Consider the following 24744-nt stretch of genomic DNA (forward strand, 5'->3'; position numbering starts at 1 on the left):
CGGTGTTCGGGCCCGGTAAGGGGTATGTTTGGTGAACGGGATTTTGGCGTAAGAGGGGTCTACGGACATGAGTGTGTCATTAAACGTTGACGGAGAGTCAACGAGGCTGGATCAAGTATTGCAACGGGGATTTGGCTCCTGAGGGCCACCTGTATCCTTTAAATTGTGGTGTTCGTTCATTTCCCTTACTTGATGTGTATATGTGCCCTAAAAGTGTTTTCTCATGATTTCTACTGTTATACTTTTGGTACCTCATTGAGTTTCTAGCTCACCCCGTTCCGTTATCCTTATTTTCCTTACAGGGAACCACTTTTTGGAACTGTAATTTTGAAGCATGAGTTGAGCTAGTTTAGATATTTTGTATAGCTCTTCAATGGTTGGAAACCCTAATTGTACTTGGATTCAAATGTTCCCTTTTGATTTGTAAAAATACGAATGTGGTTTATAAAAGCGTGTACTCATGTTCATGTGTTATATTTGGGTTGTATATGTCCATTTCAAGGATTATATGAAGTTACTTGTATTCGATTGGGTCCCGGTCGGATTGTGACGTGGCAGGCACTATTCACTTTCTGTTTCGATTTTCATTTTTCTATTTCGTGATTTTTGCTTTGTTTAAGCGCCCTACTGTATTCCGGCACGTTTTGAGTTGTGTATAACTGTCTTAGTAGTCCTGGCGAGAGCTGGGCAGGCAGTCCGCCGAACCCTTTGGTTCGCCTTAGGGTGAGGTGGGGCTGTCATAGTGACTATTTGGTACGGAGTGTGGATCAAATTTGGTGATTAAGAGTGAGTTTTAGATGATATTAAGTGTATGATTAGAAGTGATAATAATAAATTAGTGAATTATAAGTTAAAACCCTAGTATACACGATTTAAGGAAAATCGGCTTGAACCGACGGGTATCGTTTACTACCGATTGAACACACCACGTGACCACCACTTTCTTAACTTCATCTCATTGTCATTAGTGCATAATATCAGCCCCTTATCAGCTCACTATGGCCGAAATTTTTGACCAATAAAACCAAGGAAAAAAAGAAAAATTCAAGATGAAACCTTGTGGTGACAAGTGGAAGCAATCCAACTATTTTTGACCAAATGCAAGACTAAGCTTCTTAACCTTTCTTGGCCTTCATTCTTCTTCATTTTTCCAGCATGGTGGCTGAACCTTGAGGGAGGAAAACAAGAGAAGAAAGCTTCAATTCCATCTTGAGTTTTAGCCTAGTTTGAGAGAGAATCAAGAAACTAAACCGATTAATCCTTTCTTTGAGCACTTGGGAAGCTTGGGGAGCTAAATTTTTCAAGGAGAGGTAAAGGATATCTCTTGCAAGCCTTTTATTGAGGTATTATGGCTGTTCATCTTCCCCCTTTCCCTTAGTCTTGTTTGAGTTATGTAGTAACTTGTATTCTTGCTTTGTGATGCCTAATCTAAGTGATTTTGATGATTGTAGTGGTGAATTTTGAGTTAGGATTTTGAATGGTTCACTTATAATTCTTATTGTTTGGAAGGTATATGGTGTATATAATCTTGTATAGGAGGTTGTGGTATTGGTTTAACCTAGAAATGTGAAGTTTACCCTTTGAATTCACCAAATTCCAGATTGGAGTATTCATGTGACCTTGTTCTGACCGGTTCTATTTGACCATGATGGGGGCCGAATTAGGTTTAGTACAAAACATGAAAGTTGTAGGAAATGATTTTTTATATCTGTTTGTAAATTTTCAACTCAATCCGAGCACTGTAACATGTGAAATGACAAAAATACCCTTGACTGCCATAGGTAGAGTTCTGTGAACAGTTTTGACATTTCACCAATCTGACCGCATTTTTTTCACCCTGATCCGTACTGAATTAGCATTTGACCAAAACACAGAAGTTGTAGTACTATGTTTTAGCTTTCTAACGCCCCTAAAAACATGTCAATCGGACTTTTGTAGCCTGAGTTATCATCATTTGAATGCAGTACTGACAACCATACTGACAAGGACATTCTGGTTCTGTAATCTGTACTTTTGACCTAGATAAATTGTGAACCGAATTGAGTGATCTTCATGAAAGTTGTTGCCCTTTGTCTTAGCTTCACAGAGGTATAAAATTCAATGGAATCCGATAAGCGTAGCTTCGGTTGTGACCAATACGCTAAAAGACATTAAACCTGTCATTTTGTTCTTTGCCTTAAACCCTATTTCCGCTCACTTTTCTAGCTTGGTTTTGTAATTGAATGAATTTTAGCCTATTGAACGGCTATTGTAATGAGATTATTTGTGTGTGATTTTGGAGGCTGATTGAGAAAAATAATGAAGCCATAAATGACTGAAAAATAGGTAAATACAAATGGCGTGCTGCCCAAATTTGCACTCGAGGGATAGGTAGATATACTCGTGACTTAAATAGGGATTTGAGGTCAAGTTGGACTTCGATCGCCTATGGTATTCTAGTTTTCTTTACTCAGGGTATATAACCTAAAAGTTTGCCAGAAACTCGTACCCTTGGAAAATGAAAGTAATAATCAATAGAAATACGTTTTCCTCGTTCTTTCGACTCCAATGGGAGTTCTAAAGTTTTAACCGCTTCCTTATCGAAACTAAACGAGCGAGCATAAATTTTTCGGGATTTGATAAGTATCTTGAATACTATTTAAACGAGTTGCATTTACTTGATTTCTTGAAGCGAAACTCCTATGTTTCGAACTCTAGAGAGTTTTACATTCGTCAATGATATTTTATCGCAGATTTGGACTCCAACCAAGGAGTTGGACCTGAACGTGATTTTTGAAACACACTACATTTTGGTGAGTGCTTCCAAATACCTGGTTGAACTGGACACTTGTTGTCAATACTTGATCAATGTAAATACATGATATGTGATTTGTTTGATCGGACAAGAGTGTACTTTATCGCACTTGTCCTAATATGGTATATACTTGTTTATTGGTGCAATTAACTTGATATACTTGTACTTGAGTTGTAAGTGTGGAGCGGCAGTATGTACCACACTCAATCCAAGTGGGATGTGCCTCTCATTCCCGTCTCCGTACTTTTATCTTGATTCAATCGATTGGAGATGTTATCTCATTGACATCTTGGGGACCCAAACCCCACTGGCTAGTTAATCGAGTCAAGCCGGCAAGGGTTTGGCCAATTAGATAACGAATCATGGGTAGTTAGTGATGTCGAATGGAGTGTTATCTCCTCGACTAATCGATACACTCGAGTATTACCACCAGTGTTCAGTTGGTGTTCGGCCCGGTAAGGGGGTTGAATGGTGGATGGATTGGAGTTAAGCGACGTACTACTGGACTGGTTACTTTCCTTGAAAGTTGACGGAGTGTCAATTAATACTTGATCAAGCTCTGGTGACGCAATGGAAATTTGGCTTCTGAGAGCCATCGGTATCCTTACATCTGGATTGTTATTCGTAGTGTTATTATTTTTTTTAGAAGAGAATTTTTCACTTGTTCATTTTGAAATTTGCTACTTGAAGTTTATTGTTCACTTTTATGAACTTGTTATGCTCGCTCTTATGCTACGTTGCTACTTGTACTTTTAAATAATGGTCAACTTGCTATTTGGAACCTCACTGGGCTTTTAGCTCATTCCACGTCATTTATTTTCCTTACAGGGGGTACGACCGAGGCGTGAGACGCGTACAGATTAGCGTAGTCGAGTTGTTTTGAATTTTGAAATTATACTCGCACTAGCACCCGACAATGGTTCTTTGTACTTGAATTATAAACACTTGAAAGTATCGTGACGTGTAGAAGCTTTGTATCTAGATTTGAGCACCAATGTATATATTAAGTTGAAGTGAATGTGTTATTTATTTTTTTATGGATGTACGTTATTTTTCTTGAGTTATGAGTGAGTGGGTCCGGGCGAGAGTTGGGCAGGCGACCGGTCAAACCCTAGAGTACGCCCTAGGGGGAGGTGGGGCCGTCATAGAATACTTCAATAGTGTAGATCTGTGAGGGTTGTCCTGAGAGATAGTAAAACTTCCTAGTTTGACCAAGTGGAGATTGGGGCAAGGAGGAAGTGAACCTTCCTTTGTACACAAGATTGGTTGTATTTCGTCAATTTGAAGAAGTTTGTTTGAATTGATCTACAAGTTTAAGAGGAGCTTGGTAGTCAATTGGTTTGCAATTCTTCCCTTCTTATTTACTTATTGTTATGTTGTGATCCTTAAATTACTTATCTCTTCTACTTCTCTCAAGTGATATTGTTCATTCATTGATTGATTCATTGTGTGATCACTTAGAAAAGAGGATAAATTTCATATTGAGCAAAAAGTGTCTCATAACTTGATTAGTTTTCTTAATTAACCTAATTCACCCCCCTCTTAGGTTGTCTTCGATCCTTGCAATTGGTATCAGAGTTTGGCCTCCTAGAGATTAAGTTCAAGAGACTTAGGAGTAAAGATGACAACCAACAATGCCATGTTTTTGGAAGGACAATCTATGATTAGACCACCTATGTTTAATGGGTCGAATTATGTGAGTTGGAAAGAAAGAATGATCATCTTCTTGCAATCTATTGATATTGAATTATGGTTTATTGTTAATGAAGGTCCATATGATGTCTCTATAGTAGATGATATTACTCATAGACCAAGAACAAAAACTAGAAATGAATTGACTGCAATTGATAGAGCTCATCTCACCTTAAATGCAAAAGTTATGAATGTGTTATATTGTGCTTTAGATTCAAATGAATCTATTAGAGTCAAGGGATGTAAGTCAGCTAAAGAAATTTGGGACAAACTGTGAGAAATTCATGCAGGTAGTGAGAATGTTAGAGAACAGAAAAAATCTATCTTGATTACTAAATATGAGTCGTTTAAGATGGAACCTCATGAAAATATTGATCAAATGTATTGTAGATTCAATGATCTTATTAAAAATCTAGAGGTTCTAGAAAAGGAATATACCTTAGGAGAGAAAAACAGAAAAGTCTTGAATGCTCAGTCTAAAGATTGGGAAATCAAAGTGATTGCTATTGAAGAGGCAAGAGATCTGAATTCTATGTCTATTGAATCTCTTGTAAATTCTCTAACATCTTATGAGCTGAAACTTAAGTCTAAAGTGCAAGAGGAAGGGGATGCTAAGGTGAGTTGAAGCATAACTCTAAAAGCTTCTCAAGATGAAGATGATTCGGCTTCCTTAGATGGGGAAGATGTTGAAGTTGATGACAATGACCTTGCTCTCATCACAAGGAGATTCAAAAGAATTCTCAACAATAGGAGATTCAGAAGAGGAGGATCCTGTGAGACTCCGGTTAGTCCTTAATTTTGATAATATGTGAAATAAAGAGCATCTTGCTCTATTTTCTTCTAATTAATTAGAAAATCCTAATGTTGCCTATGACAAAAAGGTTGTTGTTTAGTTACTTTTATGTGAAATAAGGTATGATTAAGTATAGGTGGTTAAGATAGGAAGGCGATTAGTGAAGCAATTAAGTGTGATTAAGTGTTTTAGACTAGATTAAGTTTGTAACCTATGGAGTTAATTGAAAGCTTTTCATACATTTATGGGTAAGAGTGTAAGAAAGAGAAAGTGAATGTGTAAGGGCTAAGGAGCAAAATGTAAGCTTTTATGTGATTGGTTGAAGTGGAAAAATATCTTCCATGGCTTTGACTTATGTTTTATCATAGGAAATACAAGATAACCATAAGAAATAAACTAAACAAACATCAAGGGAGAGAGAGAGAGAGGTAGCCGAAACTTGCACCAAGAGAGGAGAAAAAATTTTCTTCCAAGTTCATCCAAGTTTAGCTTTCCATCTTGATCTTGGAGCTTAAGGAAGCAACTTTGGCACTTGATTGTTGTAGTTCCATCACTTGCAAAGCTTACTTGAAGGTAAATCATCTCACTTGGAAGTTGATTTTTGGTGGTTGAATCTTGAAGTTATGAAAGTGATGTTTTTGTTGTGATTGAGAACTTTTATGGTTTATATGGTGATTATAGAGTAGTTTGATGGTATTTGGTTACCTAAATTTTGGTCAAGGCTAGGAAAAAAAATTAGGGTTTCTTGCTTCATGACTCCTAGAGTTGGTTTGGTTGGTTTTTGGCTTGTAAATGGAACCTTTGATGTATTAATTTCATTTGTATGGTTGATTCTTAGCAAAATCAGATTTAGCCATGAAACCCTAGCTTAAGGGGAAGTTAGTTTGGCTTAGCTAGGGTTTAGATGGTTAGGGTTTGATTGGTGAGGTTTGAAGGTTAGTTGAACTTGTAAGATTAGAAACATAGAATACGGTTAGTGTTTGTTAGGCTTTTAGGTTAGGTTGAGGAAGGAATTTTGGGTTGCTTGTAGAACAATTAGGAGCTAGTATATGTGTGTTTCATGTGGTATGAAATTGGTTAGAAAACTTGCTTGAGAACCATAGAAACGGATCATGCGGTTGCGACGCGCGAAACTGTTCAAACTGGAAAGCAGGGCAGCCCAGAACCCGAACTTTGGCTCCATTTTTCTTTGTGCTACGTATTGATTAAGGGTTTACCCAAAACATGAAAGTTGTAGCTTCTTAAGTCCTTGTTGTGCCTGCAGAATTTTATCCCAATCCAATCAGTGTAGCTCCAGTTATGCCCAAAACAATGTAAGGTGTCAGAATTCCCGTTGAAGTTGGTCAGTTCTGAGCACGAACTTTGGACCCGTTTTTTCCTATGCTCTGTACTGATGCAAACTTTGGTTACAACATAAAAGTTGGAGCCTTATGTATTGACTGTCTATTTCTTTTGGAATTTCCTGATTTTCATTTGTAAGCAAGGAGTTATGGTCATTCAAACATACCCTGTCCGTCAGCCTAAATATGAAATTCTGGAACTGATTGTCCCAATTTTGACCTGTACCCATTGAGATCTGGGTTGAGGTGTCTTCATGAAAGTTGTATCCCTTCTTCTTAGCTTCGTAACGGTACTTCATACACCTTAATCTAACATTCATAGTCTAACTTATGGTCAAAACGATTCAGGGTAGCAAATCTGCCCGTTTCCGTCTTGCTGGCCGTTTCCGTTTTCGTTCGCCGTTTCCGCGCGCGCATGTGTCAGTTTTACCGTTTCACTTTGTTTACGCATTTTAGTAGTCGTTTATGGAATAATGTGGTGCAATCTTCTATTACAGACGGTGGCGAGTTAGACGGAGCCAGTGGCGCCTACTAGCTATTATACGTGGCGCGATTTTCGCACGTTTGCTATCCTTGTTCTTTGGATAAGTATTCAAGCCATTTTTATGTATAAGTTGCTTATGTGTTTTGATGTGAATGAAAGGGTACTTAGGCGAGAGTGTACTTTATCACACTCGACCTAAACCCTAATTTGCACACATATTTGTACGTGACATGTGTATATGAATTGTTTTGGGACTGAACCCTTGAGCTTGTAGCTCGGGGTGACTTTTGTGAAATGTGCAATATGATGAATTTGGGGCCCAATCTCAAGAACTAGACGGACTATTCGATCCGGCCAGGGCTTGGTCGAAATCAGTCCAACCTAGTCTTGAGGCCACAAAGTTTGTGAACCAAGTTCAATTCCATTTCGTTTGCTCGAGCTATTTTGTGAGGTGACTGGCTAGTGAGGGTGATAAGGTGTACGGTGGGAGTACAAGTGGAGTTCTACGGACCCTTATTTGTGATCGACGGAGTGTAGACAGGAGGTCACACGTGGCACATGATTTGGCTTTGGAGCCAACCTGTATCCTTAACTTGTGTTATTAATTTTGTACTTTTGATTTGACATCCATGTGACGTAATTGTTTGTCTTAATGTGAAATTTATGCTTTTATCCCTGTTTACTTACTAAGCTTATAGCTTACCCTTTTCCTTTGTTTTCCTTAACAGGGGCGACGCGGGGAAACCTTTGGCACCATCACTAGTATAGTTAGGTTTAGTTTGTGTTCGCGGGTCAATTAAGATGTTTCTTCTTGTTTTGGTGATCTATATAAGAACCCTTCTTCGAGTCGACTTTCTGCTTTTGGTTATTATCATAAGATAATGTAGTAGTTTGGATATCTACTTTTGAGGATGTAAATAAAACTTTTTTGGGGTTGTATATATGGTGAATAGTACCCTTTTGGTTTATATAGTTTTTATTGTTTTGTATTTTTGAGTCCTGGTGTGAGTTAGGCAGACGGTCCCCGTTAAGCCCTTTGGTAAGCCTTTGGGTGCAGTGGGGTCGTCACAGATCCAGCAATACATTTTCAAATCAATTCAACAATACAAGAAACAAAGGAAAACAAGAGACCAACAAAAAGTAATCTGATAAATGCTTTGAGTGTGGCCAGCCGGGACACTACATGAATGAGTGCCCATTGAAGAAAAAGTTCAACGAAAACCAAAGTTTAACAACATTCAAATCACATGGGATGATTGCAACTCAGATAGTAATGTTGAAGAAGAAGAAGAATCTGCCCAAATGGCTTTCATGGCCATTGGTGATGATGAGGTAACTACTTGCAACTCTCAACTTGACAATGATGAGGAATCTGATGATGATGTTAATTCCTTCATTGAAAGATTGCATAGCAGCTTGAAAGACTCTTGTGCTAGGAACAAGGAATTAAAACAGAAAATCAATTTTCTTATTCAGGATAATGCAAATCTTTTTCGACTGAACAAGAATCTGAAAGCTGAAAATGATAACTTAAGAAAAGTTGAGACTGATCTATGTGCTGAATTTGATAGAAAAATAAAACTTTGTGAGTTGTTCAAAAAGGAACAAAGTAGTTTGAAAAGAAGAATGGATGATCTAAATAAATTGCTTAAACACAAGAAACAAGTCTGTTTTCAAAGGAATGAACCAAAACCTCACTTTGACATTCATAAGAAAAGGTTGAATTCTAATGCAAACGAATTTACTATTTATAGAAGAAGGCAAGTCAGATTTGTTAATGTGACAGCCCCACCTACCCCTAAGGCGAACCAGAGGGTTCGGCGGACCGCCTGCCCAGCTCTCACCGGGACACAAAATTCAAAACAATAAAACTAGATAAACCCTCAAGCGTACTATTCACAATATATCTAACGCCAAAAGAGTTCTAATTACATCTTCAAAATATCACTCTAATATACTATAACCACAACCAGCAGAAGATAGACCCTAAGGAGGGTTCTTATACAAACCACCAAAACAAAAACAAACAAACATCCCAACATACACCTCATCACCCTTTCTGGCCAGTCACCTCACAAACTTGCCCGGGCGAACGAAATCACAAACTTGAGCTTGAGTCACAAGCTCGGGTCACAAACTTGGTCCACATTCTCGGTGAACCGGATTCACAAACTTGGTGACCTCAGACTAAGTTGGACTGGCTTCGACCAAGCCCTGACCGGCTCGAATAGTCCATCTAGGTCGGAAGATCAACCCCAAACTCACAAACTTCACAAAATTTATTCAAAAGTCACCCCGAGCCACGAGCTCAAGGGTTTTAGTTCCAAAATTGCTCATATACACAAGCCATGTACAAATATGTGCGCAAGTTAGGGTTTAGGTCGAGTGCGATAAAGTACACCCTCGCCTAGGTACCCTCTTCATACATATCGAAACACATAAGCAACTAACACACAAGAGCGGCCTGAATACTTACACAACGAACAAAAGAGCAAAAGTACGAAATTCGTGCCGCGAGGAGTAGCTAGTAGGCCCCACTGGCTCCACCTAACTCACCAACGTCTGAAATTGAAGATTGTGTCACAATATATCACAAACAGCTGCTAACATACTTAAAACAAGTAAAACGGCAAAATCGGCACATGTAAGTGCGGAAACGGCAAAATGGGCACACGCGCCCGCGCGGAACGGCAAACGGAAATGGCCAAATCTGCTTTCTCAAACCGTTTTGATCAAAAGTTAGGATAGGAATGTCGGATCAAGGTACATGAGATACTGTTACGAAGCTAAGAGGATGGGCTACAATTCTCATGAAGGCACCTAAGTCCGGATCTGAAAAGAAATAGGTCAAAAGTATGGAAAATCGTTCCAGAAATTCGCACTTTAGAGTGACGAACAGGGTATGTTTGCTGGACCATAACTCCCAGCTCACAAATCCAAATCAGGAAATTCCAAAGGAATTAGAAAGCTGAGACATAAGGTTAAAACTTTGATGTTTTGGCCGAGACCTGAATCCACTCAGAACAGAACGAAAATTGAGTGCCAAAGTACCCGTCAGAACTGTCCAGATCAAAGGCAGTTCTGACGATCAATCTTGTTTTGGTCATAACGGAAGCTACGGAACTCGGATTTCGACGCACTTTATACTGTTTCGAAGCTAAAACCAAGATCTATATTTCTTATGAAGGAGTCAACACCCAGATCGCATGTTATCAAAACGGATAAAACATGGGCAGAAGCAAAAATCAAAACGGAACACAATCCAGGGTACCAAAACAGGTGCTAGTGTTTTGTCTATAACTAGGGCTACACTGATCCGTTTAACCTGAAATTTTGCAGACATATTCAAGACATAAGAGGCTACAACGTCACAGAAGGTCACTCAACCCAGTTTTGAGTGCAAACAGGTCAAAAATGCAAGATACTTCATCAACAACGTAAAACAGATTCACCAAAACGCATTCTAGCGGAAACATCATAACTCAGGCTCTACAAGCTCAAATCCAGAAATTCCAAAACCAGTTGAAAGCTAAGAAACAGGGATAAATTTCATCAGAAGGTCTCAACAACCAATTCGGAAGCAATTCCAGCCAAAACAACCAATTACAGTCGCAAATCCCAATTTCGGGTAAACCAGAACAGCAATAGTAATTTCGACTTTTCTCATTCCACACTACTCCGATTGACCTGAAATTTTGTAGGAACCTCTAAAATGTCATTCCCTACAACTTTCATGTTTTGAGATAAGGCAAATTCGGCCTCTATCTATGACCTAAAAATTCGGACAGAATGTTCATCACAAAACCCTCACTTTTCAATTTTTGGTCCAAAACAGAAATTGGTTGCAATTAATCACTTTTCCCACCTCCTAGAGTCATTATAGACCATTTCCAATCATCATAGATAGCCACACAATCATGCTTATCTTAAAACAGAAAATTCCCCAAAAATAATAAAACTTCATTATTTCAACCACAAATCAAGAATTAATCTATAAACTTGCATCTTATACTACCACTAAGCATGATTTAAGCATCAATTAAAGGAGGAGGGTGGTTCTTCACAACTTACCTTGAAAACAAGAGAGAGAGAGCAATTGGTCACCTTAGCTTTCCAAATAACTTCACCAATCACCTCAAAATCACTAAATGGAGGAGTTTTATGGAGCAATTACAAATTTAACCGGTTGAAGTGGAAGATTGAGCAAGGTTGGAGCAAAGAAATTGGAGAGCTTTTCTTTTCCTTTTTTTGCTTGAAGTGAATCGGCCAAGGAGAGAAGAAAATAAGGAATTTTGGTCAATTTTTTTGGTATTTATTTGGTAAAAGTGGTAAGATGGTCTTATGGTCAAATTCCAAGTCCAATCACAAAGTGACACTTGTCACTCTTATTAATGCATAGCTATCCTTTTGTCTCTCCAACTCTCATCCATTTGATAACCTCTAATTATCTCTTAACCCCCGGTAAATTAATCCCAGTATCCAAAACTTAACCTAGTTGGCCGAATTTTTCCGAACTTTTCGCACTAGTGGGTCCCACGTCCGGTATACGCTCTTAATTTCTCAAAATCTATTCGATACTAGAAAAATCATCTAAAAATTATATCTGCTCCTTAAAAATATCTAGAAATTTTTCTAATCACGAAAATGCAGAAAACAAGCCATGAAAAATACGAAAACCTAGAAAATAGGAAATTACGGGTTCTCACAGTTAAACCTATTTATGTAAACGATTCCCTGACTATGTGTAGTTTCTGTTGTCAAGTTGGTCACATGAAAAATAATTGCTATTTAAGGAAAAATATGAGAAATGACATGAAATGCATGTGAATAGTTAGACATGTTGCTAACTCTCAAGGATCCAAAAATTTTTGGGTACCATATATTAGTTCTTGATCTCTTGAGTAGGTGAATTTGGTGAACATTATTAAGGAAGTAAAGTGGTTCATAGACAATGAATGTTCAAGACACATGACCGGTGATCCATCACAATTCATCAAAACTCAAGCCAAAGTCTTGTGGCAAGTGACATTTGGAGATGACATGAAAACTAAAACAATTGGAATAGGAGATATTGGTAAGATTGGTGAGATTCTTGGTCATAATGTTCTTTTGTAATTTTCTTTTGATGTTTCTGATACTTTGAATTGAGTTTTTCTTGATGTTTTTGGATATTACTGAATTTTAACGATGACAAAAAAGGGGGAGAAAAGAATAATGCTAATCTAATGATGGTTTGCTTTGATAATTACTTTGACTATTATTTCTCTGTTTGGTATCAATTTTCTATTTTTTGGCTGATGATTGCTGAATGTTGATATGTTGATGATTGCTGAATTCTGGTATCATTTTTCTGTTTTTTTTTTTGAAATATTGGATTCTCTGTTATTGCTGCTGGATTATGGTTGCTAATTTTTACTCTCATCTTCTGATGACAAAAAGGGGGAGAAATGGATGCTATGTGTAAGGGGGAGTTATTATAAATTTGAAATTTTGGATGCAATGAGTAAAGGAGAGTTTATGCTCAATCTTTTTTTCTTCCATCCATTATTTTGTCATAATAAAAAAGAGGAAGATTATTGATCTTAGCCCCTATCTTTTGATGTTTACAAAACAAATGGATGATACTAATATCTCTTTAAGATATACTTTCAGTTATGAAGCAAATCAGATTCAAAGATCAAACGCAATTGAAAGAAACAAAGGTTGCTGAAAGCTATCGGACGCTTGTGAAGATAGGATTGGACGTCCGATAATCATTGCGCAACTTCGGACGCATGAAGAACTCCATCACCGGACGTCCGAAGGAAATAAGACATTCTCCCTAACTCACTGACCTCAATCGGACGCAAGCATCGGACGTTCGATAGGATCCTTCAAACTCGACGAAAGCTGTCGAACGCTCACAAAGACAATACCGGACGTCCGATAGAATTGAGATATTCTTTCTAACTCAATGTTTGCTTTCGGACGCAAGCACCGGATGTCCGATAGAATTGAAGAAAATCTCTTAAACTCACTGCCTGCTGTCGGACGCAAGAAAGCAGACTACCGGACGTCCGATATCCCAACGGCTAATTGACTGTTCAGCTACTTTCTATCCGTTGGAAGCATTAATGAAGCACTTTCTTGGTGACAAGTTGTCGATGCCTATACAATAATAAAAATAAACCTAATTGCCAATTAAAATAGCCAAAACCCGATTTCAAGTACTGGAGCAGGGACTCTAGGTGTGCAATGGATTACTTGATTCATCCTGTTCCCGAAAAGTTTGCTTAATCCGATATACCCGAATGGGATGACTTTTACACAAATAATTATTAATTTGTAAACAGGGCAAGTAGGGTCGTATTCTCAGGAATTGGGGGTATTTATCTCTTTAGAAATCGAAAATAACACTGGGGGTGTTTTTGTATAAAGGGTGACAATTAGAACAATTCAACGAAAAAATAAAATAGCCAACTAAAAATTGAATGACAATTCACTAAAATTAGAGTAACAATAATTAAAGGTCTAGCCAAGAAATAACTTCAGCAATAGTTCACCTAATTGATCATCGATGCACAAGCAATTCCAATTATTTATTAATAAATAGGTTATAACTGCCAAACAAGTGATGACAGTCAACCCCTCCCTACTGCGTCGGTGATTAATGTACGCTCGTTAACCACCGTTCTAATTGAGAAATAATCATAGGTACGCCCGTAAGATTTAATTTCCCAATTGTCTTACGTATTAGAGGAGCCCTATTCTAAGCAAATAACGCACTACCAGGGTTATTTTAAATTAGCCCGCGTATTCCCCTGACACAAATCCAATCATGCCAATTGTCACTAATTCAAGGCAATTAATCAATTACGGATTTAATGCCCTAATTGACAATAGATTACCAAATTAACTAATTATCCGGATTCAAGACAATCAATTAATTAAATAACCATAAGCACTGCAATCGAAAAATATGCAAATACCAATAAATAAGAGGAAACGATAAAATTAAATCGATCTCACAATTTTAGGTGACCCAAAACATCCGTTGTTTCTTGACTAGACAAAGGGGTTTAGCTCATTGTTGATGAGAAAAATCCATGCAAAACTGAAGCGATAGTTGCAGCCATTATCTGCATTTGGGAAAGCCCAATTCGTCCGAACAAATGAAAGGAAAAAAAAAGTTACAAAGAATAATTGAATCTCCTAATTGCTCCTGACATCCGAGGAATGAAAAGAAAACTACTAAGAGCTAAACAAAAAAGAAAAGTCAAAGGCTAAGCTGTGACAGCCCCACCTCCCCCTAAGGCGAACCAGAGGGTTCGGCGGGCCGCCTGCCCAGCTCTCGCCGGGACTCAGTCGTTCACTACATTCCTCAAACAGATTACAAGAAAAATCTCAAATATTACATCAAATTCTCCAATAATTACATATCAAGAGCGAAGCGTCCACGCTTCCGCTGCGCCACTCTGATCCATGATCCCAATTCTTATACCAGAGGAATTCCACAACAATAAAATCACAACAAGCCTTCCTTCGCCATGAGCCCTGTGGAGGGGAATAAAACATTTTTGGGGTGAGCTAGAAGCTCAGCGAGTAACCAGTAAAATCCGAAATCAAACATATTTCACAATGTTGCATTTCGATCATTTCGATGATGTCATGATTCAAAGAACAAATGTCCGTTTATTGCTCTCGTGAGCCAGTGAAGTCATAGCACTTGAACACCCAACGCTCAAATAGATCATTTAACATTAACATTAACATTACATTAAGAGGGAGCCCCTTTTTGAGCTCCGGAGCCATTTGCTCCAAGTAAACAGAGGTGGAGACGTTGGTGTCCAACACAAGACTCCCTAAGAACTCATTGAAGCCAAACTCATATCATGAATTCACATGCAAGCACGCATGAAATGCAGTCGAGTAAATAATGCAAGAAACATTTCATAAGAAGCTTTAACAATAGTTTGGGGTCACTCACCTCCATGGCTCAGGAACCATCCATCATATATCATTGCCTTGCTCAAATCCAAGTCTTAGTTCACAAACTCAATGCAAACAAGTCCTTTCAAAATTCGGACAGAATGCTTCCTTAAGAACCCTAGGTTTTTCAATTTTCTTCCAAAACAGAAATTGGTTGCAATTAATCACTTTTTCCACCTCATAGAGTCCTTAAACATCATTTCCAATCATCATATATAACCACGCAATCATATCCATATGAAAACAGAAAAATCCCCAATAATTATAAAACTTCACCAATTCAATCCAAAACCAAGATATAATCCATAAAAGTGCATCTTATACCTCCCCCTAAGGCGAACCAGATTTCTATTTTCGTGGAGATTTCCATTTTGACCATGAAAATGCATGATTTGGCTTCTGAGGTCTTCATAAGAAATGTAGGTATATGTCTTGGCTTCGAAACGCCATAAGATTCATTTCAATCCGATAAGTGTAACTTCAGTTATGGATATTGTGCCGAAAGGTGTATTTGATAGTCTATGATGTGTATGTGATTGATTTGAGATGAAATGGTGTTGCTTGTAGGATGGAAAAGTAAGGAAATTAAGGGGATATGCTGTCCGATCTTTGAAAGCATTTGATTGCTTTGAGTTTGAGTTGAAGGGCTTGGATTTGGGCAAGGCAATGATATATGATGGATGGTTGCTGAGCCGTGGAGGTGAGTGACCCTAAACCGTTTCCAAAGTTACTTTTGAACCGTTTCTTGCATTATTTACTTGTTTGCATATCATGTGTGCCGGCATGCGAGTTCATGACATGATTTGGCTTAACTGAGTTCTTGGGAAGTCTGTGCTGAACAGCAACGTCTCCACTATCTGTTTACTAGTTATTTGGAGCACGATGGCTCCTCATTCCTGTTTATCTGTTATCTGAGATATTTGAGCGTTGGGTGTTTAAGTGCAATGATTTCACTGGCTCACGAGAGCAAAAATACGTACATTTAATCTTGGAATCATGACATCATCGAAATGCATTATTGTGAAATATATTTGATTACTGATTTTATTGGTTACTCACTGAGCTTCTAGCTCACCCCAAAAATATTTTATTCCCTTCCACAGGGCTCGTGGCGAAGGAAGGCTTGTAGTACTTATTCACGTGACTGGATGGCATATATCTTGTACAGTTTGGATTTGGAATCATTTTATGCATAGTTTGGGGAATTGTTTCCGCTTCGCTTATGACATGTAATTATTGGAGAATTTGATGTAATATTTGAGATTTATCTCGTAATTTATTTGAGGACTGTAGTGACTGACTGAGTCCCGGCGAGAGTTGGGCAGGCGGTCCGCCGAACCCTCTGGTTCGCCTTAGGGTGAGGTGGGGCTGTCACATAAGCCATCAAAGTAGTGCTAGTTCTCTGCGCCTTTTTTCGATCTAATTCCTAGCTACTCTAATGCTCGGCTCCTGTGCGGCAGCCCCTCCAGCCGAATAGAAGACTTCAGCCTTTTCGTCCTTTTTCCCATGCTGTCTTCCGCCAAATTACCAAAAAGGGGTCGCGTCTTGACGTTCCAAAAATCCCCCTGCTACTTGAACTCTTTCCTGATGATTGCCAAATTGGCACTTGTTATGGTATTTTCATTCTACTCCCTGAAATAAATGTAAATTGGCAAAAGTGAATAGAATCTCACAATTAATCCACATCAGGTCAGGTAATAGGGGAAATTAATAATAAAATAAATGATAAAATTGCAACCTATCAATTGGTCTTGTATAAATAGTGCATGATCAGAAACTTCAAACAACTTTTGTAGTCTTGGTGAGAAAATACTCTTCAAGGAAGATTTGTAGTCTTGGTGGTGTGAAGTTCATTGTAAGTTTTTTATTTGTGAGTGAATACTTCAATAGTGTAGCTCTGTGAGGGTTGTCCTTAGGGATAGTAAAATTTCCTAACTTGACCAAGTGGAGATTGGCGCAAGGAGGAAGTGAACCTTCTTTTGTACACAAGATTGGTTGTATTTCGTTAATTTGAAAAAGCTTGTTTGAATTGGTCTACAAGTTCAAGAGGAGCTTGGTAGTCAATTGGTTTGCAATTCTTCCCTTCTTATTTACTTATTGTTATGTTGTGATCCTTAAATTGCTTATCTTTTCTACTTCTCTCAAGTGATATTGTTCATTCATTGATTGATTCATTGTGTGATCACTTAGAAAAGAGGGTAAATTTCATATTGAGCAAAAAGTGTCTCATAACTTGATTAGTTTTCTTAATTAACCTAATTCACCCCCCTCTTAGGTTGTCTTCGATCCTTACATATCCCACCAATTTTTTAATTGTCCTGTGAATCCAGACACTAAAGAGTTGCTACATTTCTTTCTTGAATATTTTTTAATTTGTAAGTTAATCTAGCCAATCCCATTTCTTGGAGTATATTTAATATTTAATATTCTACTTTTTCATTTATATTCTATTCATATATTGAATCTCCATCATATTTTGTCGTACGAAATTTTCATCGCTCTTCATATTGAATATCTGGAGGATTTGGTTTAGGGTAATAATTTCTTGTGTCTATTATTTTCTAATATTTTCTATAATTCTTTCTTCTTTTTATTCTATTGATTTGATTGTCTTCTTCTTCTTTAAACTAATGCTCTATTGGAGTTATTATTTCTATTTCTTCTTCTGAATATTCTTCTAAGGATTCGAATTCTTCTGATGTTAATTCTTCATTAATAATTCCACTATCTATTGTATTAATTCTTAGTGTATTAGTTAAAGATTGTAATGATTGAGATATTCTATTAAGTACAGTGTTGGTTGGACTTACATTTTATACTAACTCTTGCTCACTATTTCTTGGAAGACTTATAGGTTGAAAATGAGGTGCTGATATATCATTTGGGAATCTAGTTGAAAGTTTTGGAATACTATCTACTTTAGTACTTAATACTTCTATATGTTGAGCTATAGTATGAAATATTTGATTTGTATAATTATTTTGTTGGTATAAATTTTTAATATCTTCTAGATTTACATTATTCTTATTGCTTGATTCTGCTTCTCTTCCCTTTTTAAAAGGTGATGCAATTATATCTCCTTCAGTAGTCTTTATTTTTATTTCCTGTAATGGGAGATGAATAGCTATAACTACTTGATTATCTTTTAAATTCCATTTTTTATATAAATTAGTTTGTACATTTATTTGAGGTGTATCATATATATCATATAATCCTATTTTTGAAGTATAGAATGATAACCAAGTGAAAAAAGGAAAATCAAACTTTCTTTGTTTTAATTCATTCTTCCATTCCTTTTTCAAATTTTTTCTATATAAAGGTGATAATTGTGCAAGCCAAATTCTCTTATTTTCATTTTGTTTGTCATCAAAATCTTCTTGTAAGTATTTATGATTAATTTTAAATTTAGATTTATTTATAACATTTATTTCTCCTTTCATTTGTGAATGTGTTGGTGATTACTCAGACTGATTTTGATGTATTGCCTCTAGTACTGGGGTTTTGAATCTAAATGTTTAATTATTTTCAATAGGAGGTACTAATTTAATAAAATCAGAACAAGACTATCTAGCTAGTATCCATGAATAATTTGAAAATGTTGAAGGCCTTTCTCTGAATGAATTGAATTTTATAAACACTCTCTCATCCGGTTCTTCTGTTATTTGTTAAGCTTCTGTTCTTTCTAAATTTCTTGGGACTTGAGGATTTTATATTTGAAATTCAGTAGGTACTGTGATTTCATTTCATTTTAATCTTTTGAGGGTATATACTGTATATACTATTGGTCTATCTACTTCTACTTGAAGTATTACAGTTTCATCATTTAATGTAGGAGTCATTATAAATTTTGGGTTTAATTGTGATGATAATGGTCTACAATACATCCTGTAAATTATAGCAAAATTTTTACTATGTTTTTCAGATTTATCTCCTTGTAAATGAATGTCTAATACCATAGAATTCAAAATATGTGGGTCAGTGATATCTATTGAAAATCTAGGAGCACAGTTAAAATATATTGGTCCAATACATACATTCACTACAAGAAATTTGGTCTTCAGTGACAAGCCATTTTTGTCACAAAAAAATAAAAAGTCATCACTGATAACTTTTATTGACAACTTTCTAGTTATCACAGAGTCGTCACTGAAGGCCCGTCGGTAAAAGTATATAGTGACGACAATAAAAGTCGTCAGTGAATGGAACTGTTTTGTGACAACTGATGTCGTCAATAATTATTGTAATTTTAGTGATGACATAATATCTTGTCAATGATGTACAAATAAATGTCGTCACTAAAAGTGATATGTAATTGTCATTGGTATAGACTAATTACTGACGACTTTTGAAGTCACTAAACACTTTTTCATTCTATGACCACAGATTGTTATTAATGGAAAATTTTGATTCAATGATAACTCTTTATCACCATGAAAATTGAAAATTTTCCTACAACAATTATATCTATGAATGGAAAAAAATGACAATGATTTATAATTAGCAAATGAATGCATCCATTGCATTACGAAATGTCAAAATATCATATAAGCATTCAAATATCATAATGAAGTTCAACAACACCCTATCTATAGTTTGATAAGTGGTATTTGGCCTAAATTTCACATATAACTCGAGGTAGATTTACAAAAAAAATCCAAGTCCCAAATTTCAACATAGAGCTGCTTCAGCAACACTCAGCTCCTCCCCTTAACACTCGGCTCCTCCCCTCAGGTAAAAGATTTGTAAGGCAGTTTCCAACAATGGCTCCTAAAGCTGACGCCACAAAAAAGCTTGATACAAAGGCTCAGGCAGCCAAGGTTGCCAAATTTGTCAAATCTGGGACAACTTTTAAGAAGAAAGCCAAGAAGATCCGAACCAAAGTTACCTTTCATCGTCCTAAGACATTGAAAAAAGACGGGAACCCGAAGTACCCACGCATCAGTGCTCCTTCTAGGAATAAGTTGGACCATTATTAGATTGTCAAATATCCTTTGACTACTGAATCTGCCATGAAAAAGATTGAAGATAACAATACCATGGTATTCATAGTTGACATTCATGCTGATAAGAAGAAAATCAAAGATGCAGTGAAGAAGATGCACGACATACAGACCAAGAAAGTGAACACTTTGATCAGGCCTGATGGAACAAAGAAAGCATATGTTCGGTTGACTCCAGACTACGATGCTTTGGATGTGGCAAACAAGATTGGAATAATATAAATGAATTTAGTCATTGTTTTGTTCCGATCAAAGATACTGTCTTTTAAGTGTGACAATTTGCTAGGCTGTTTTGTCGTGAAAAAAAATACCAAATTTCAACACAAGGGGGAATTTTTAACATCAGACAAAATTTCACTAAACCTTGCCATTTCCCAATTTCACTATATCTCTTGTAGTTCGGTTGCTTAGCTAAAATTTGCAATCCAATAAGAACCTCAATAATTAAAGCTGGACATCAAAATTAGCCCCAAAGAAAATCAAAATCAGCCCCAAACTAATGCACCAAATTAGCTCAAGAAATAAGTACTGCTATTAAACTTCAGCCTCAAAGGAATACTATAACAAGTTGATAAGGCAACAAGCACTACTATAACAAGTACTGATAAAAGTACTGCTATGAACAATATAACCAGTTGATAAGACGATAAGCACAACACTAAAGGAAAAGCAACTTCAGTTCACTTGCTTAGCTAAAACATTCAAATAAACTAAACTAAACTAAACCAGAACAATCCAAACTAATGCACCACAGAGGATACAAGGTGTCAAGTATGATAACCAAAGTAATGTCGATCATGATATAAGGTGTCAAGTAGGAGCAATGTGCACCAACATAACTAGAATGTTTCTTTGCCATTTAAAAGCAAATAACAACTTTCTTGTTCTAGATCTCTGAAATTACTTTTGCTGTTTGTCATGGTGTATTAATTCCATAGAAAACCAGCGCCCCTTAATATTGTATTCCAATCAAACTAGTGAGTTAGGCAAGTGGCGGGACATTGCAAAACATTCAAAGTGAAATTTACTTCAAGAATGGCACCAAAAATGGGAACCATTCATGTGAAAAGAAAAGGTATTACCTCAAGGAATGCCTTCAAAACCCACATAAAAGTTAGTATTATTACTCCGTTAACAGAAAATCCAACCTACATCCAGCAAAAAATTTGTGATTATACAGTATAAAATAATGCTATATGGAGAACAAACTACCATGTAAGACATGAAACTATCAATAATTAGCAATTAACTGTAGCAAGATGTACACTTCTCAATTTAGCATTATTCCAAGTAGAAGAGGCAAAGCCATATTAATTTGAAAAGGGACATATAGATAGCTGTGGGAGATGGAAAGCAGGTTTTATAGTGAATATTGGGCTAATAGATAATATGATAGCACTTAGCAGAGCTGTGGGAAGTACTCAAAAGGATAAAAATGGCTTGGAACTCTACAAAAAAAAGAGTGATTCTGGACACGAATTGTAAGGCAGCTTTGGAACTAATACAAGGAGTAGGACAGGACTCACCACTATACAATCTAATATGTCAGATCAGGAATGTTTTAAGCAGGGATCGGGAATCCTGGCTACAACATGTTCGGAGAAAGAAGTAAGTGTGCAGACTAGCTAGCTAAAAGTAGTGTCAACAAAGAATCTGGGATGCAGATTATAACAGAACTGCCACAGGAACTTAGTGAATTGCGTGGTGCAAATATTTTAGGGGCTGCGACCCTATGTTTTGTTTCTGTTTAAGAGGTTTGACCTTTCCCTTGTAAACTTAACAAAAGGAACATACTAGGCAGAGAAGTAAATGCGGTCAACACATTTGCAAGCAAAACATTTTGGCCAAAGCACCTTTGCCCTTAAAAAATAATGAAACATGTGAAATTCAGCACAAGTAAGGCTAACAAGTATATTCTGGAGAATCATGGACTCTCAAAACATACCATAAGAAGCTGTCCATGTTGTTCTAATAACATTCCTAGTTCATGAATTTTTACGGAGGAAGATCTTTTTTCACATCAAAACTAATTGATGAGTTTTGGTCCTCTTACCAAGCTCTTCCAAAGTGATACTAGTACAAGTCCTTAAGTAGACTTGAGATGCAGCCTTAGAACTCTATCACCAGATTTCTCTGTCACCAGATGCACACCTTAGACTTGAGATGCAACCTTAGAGGTTTGTGTTCTAGAATGAATTTATAAGTTAGCAGAAAAAAAAAGTCTACAGTATCTCAACTTGCAGGACTACATCCATAGCTAATATACAGCTTTTAAGGCAAAGTACAAATGCAATGATTTGGAGCAACTTGTCCAAGTTTCTAAAAAAACAAATAAATGGAAACAAAGGAAATGAGAGTCGATTTGTGAGTGTGCACATTTACACAAAGATAGAGCACTTCCAACAGGAAAACATTAGGAAAGAGCTTGAAGTCTTGACAGACATATTTCAATCACCTCAATTCAAGAAACATTCAAGGCTGTTTTTGAACCAGACTAAGTGCATGGATCTAAATGAGTTGAATTTTGAAGTGAAAAAAATGTTGCTTTTGAAAGGCATTCAAATCTGTAGAATTTACTCTTACTACCTTAATTGTAATGCATTTAGCTCTACAAACAACACCACAATACTACCTTAATTGTAATGCATTTAGCTCTACAAACAACACCACAATGATGATTTGTAGACGCTTTAAGTAAAACTGAAAAGGGGACGCTTTGAACACATACCAGAAATTGCTGAAAAGGGGACGCTTTGCAGTTTAATGTGAAATTAAAACCAAAAAATATAATAAACCAAGAGCTTGAAAATAGAATAACCAAGAATTTGATAAAATCTTAAAGAAACATACAATCTAAATTTTTTTAGAAAGCAAAATCCAACGGTTTCAGAGAATAATATATCAAACCCAATAAAGAACAAAATCTTCAAAATAAGAACATGCTGCTAATGTTCAATTAGACTAGTAACAATAAAGTTTATAAAAAAGGGGGGGGAGAATTTCCCTCAGTCACTGCCGGCTTGGTGCAGGTGTTCCTCTTGCGCTTCTTGGCGCCACCGTCGAGGTGGAGGGCTGACTCCTTCTGGATATTGTAGTTGACTAGGGTACGGCTGTCCTCGAGCTGTTTGCTAGTGAAGATGAGGTGCTGCTGTAGGGCAATAAAATTTGGGGAGAAATTGAAACAATTGATCATCTAAGTAGGGTAGAAAAGGTGATTGCAAATGATGGCGATTGCTAATTAGGGTAAGAAACTTTGGGGAAACTAGACAAATGATAGAGAAGAAGAGAATTTACCCAAAAATTGAATGTTGGGAACACAAAATCGGGTCAATAAAAATTGGGGGAAATTGATTACTAAGCAAGAAGAGAGAAACTTGCCTTTTTACAGCACATGCTCTGAGGAAACATATCAAAATTAGTAGCCCAATAAGGAGGAATGCTCGAGCATTAGTGAGAAAGAAATTGAGAGGGGTCGAAGTGAGAGAGAGACCGAGAGAGACAGCGAGAAGGCCAGCGAGAAGGCCAGCGAGTGAAAATGTGAGAATTAGAAGTGTATCAGACTTAGCCCAAAAGTTGTAGACTTGTACTCTTTCATTTTGAAATTTGCTTTTTAAAGAATGCCTCCACCAATTTTCAATTCCCGCTATTTCTTTTTCATTTTGAAAGAAAAATTTGATCCAATTTTTAGTTTTATCTTTTTATTTAGATTCTCAAAGAAAGGTTATTTTCTTTGTATTAAATTAAACATTTTAATTAAGTATACTAGATCGGGAATCTACTTTCATATTATTTTAAGAAATAATTCATTATTTTTAAACATGAAAAAAGAAAAATCTTAATTATGTGTTAAGAACTTTCTATCAGTTTCTAGAAAAAAAATTTAGTTTTGTCTAATAGTACTATATTTTTTTAGATGTTTTATATTGAAGAATCATGAATGTAAACTTGCACGAAACTATAGTATACGTATTGATTTGTAAGAAAAATATGTATTCGTTTTGACTTTTAGCAAATCAACATTAAATTTGAAGGAATTGCAGTAATTAGTAGTCCTGATTTCATTAATTAACTTATATAACACAACTAATTCCGCTTTTCATCAAAATGAATTTGTACTTAATGAGTTTCAACATTCGACCAATTAGATGTCAAGGAGGCATTGACAGTACCCAAAATTAAGGTATTTGAATTTAGAGACCTTGAGTTCTAATTGTAATAGTTTATATAGTTGTTCTAACTAAAAACTTTCATTAATTTTTTTCAGTTAAAAACTTATTGAGTAACTATGACTAGTTTAATAAATTATCAAATTTTAAAAAAATTAAATTAATATTTAAGTAACTATGGCTAGTTTAATAAATCATCAAATTTTAAAAAAAATTAAATTAATATTGAGGCTCACAATTAAATAAAGTCATAGTTAATAAATCATCAAATTTAAAAAAAAATTAAATTAATATTGAGGCTCACAATTAAATAAATGCATTAGAGATGTTCAAGTTAGTGATGATACTTATGTTGTCACTAACTACACTATAGTTTTATTGACAAAAATTGGTCGTCAATAAACATAAACAGTGACAACAATGAAAAGTTGTGAAAGAAAGTGGTAGAATTACTGACAACTTTTATCAAGTCGTCACTATCGCAAAACTCGCGCCTTCCAAGTCCCA

The 24744-nt window shown here is 36.3% G+C and overlaps 1 pseudogene; it reads left to right on the forward strand.

Annotated features, from left to right (window-relative positions):
- The first annotated feature begins 19831 nt into the window (after positions 1 to 19831).
- LOC113783810 lies at positions 19832 to 20367 on the forward strand (annotated as a pseudogene).
- Positions 20368 to 24744: the final 4377 nt, after the last annotated feature.

This window comes from Coffea eugenioides, chromosome 9, assembly GCF_003713205.1.
Source record: "Coffea eugenioides isolate CCC68of chromosome 9, Ceug_1.0, whole genome shotgun sequence".
Lineage (NCBI taxonomy): Eukaryota > Viridiplantae > Streptophyta > Magnoliopsida > Gentianales > Rubiaceae > Coffea > Coffea eugenioides.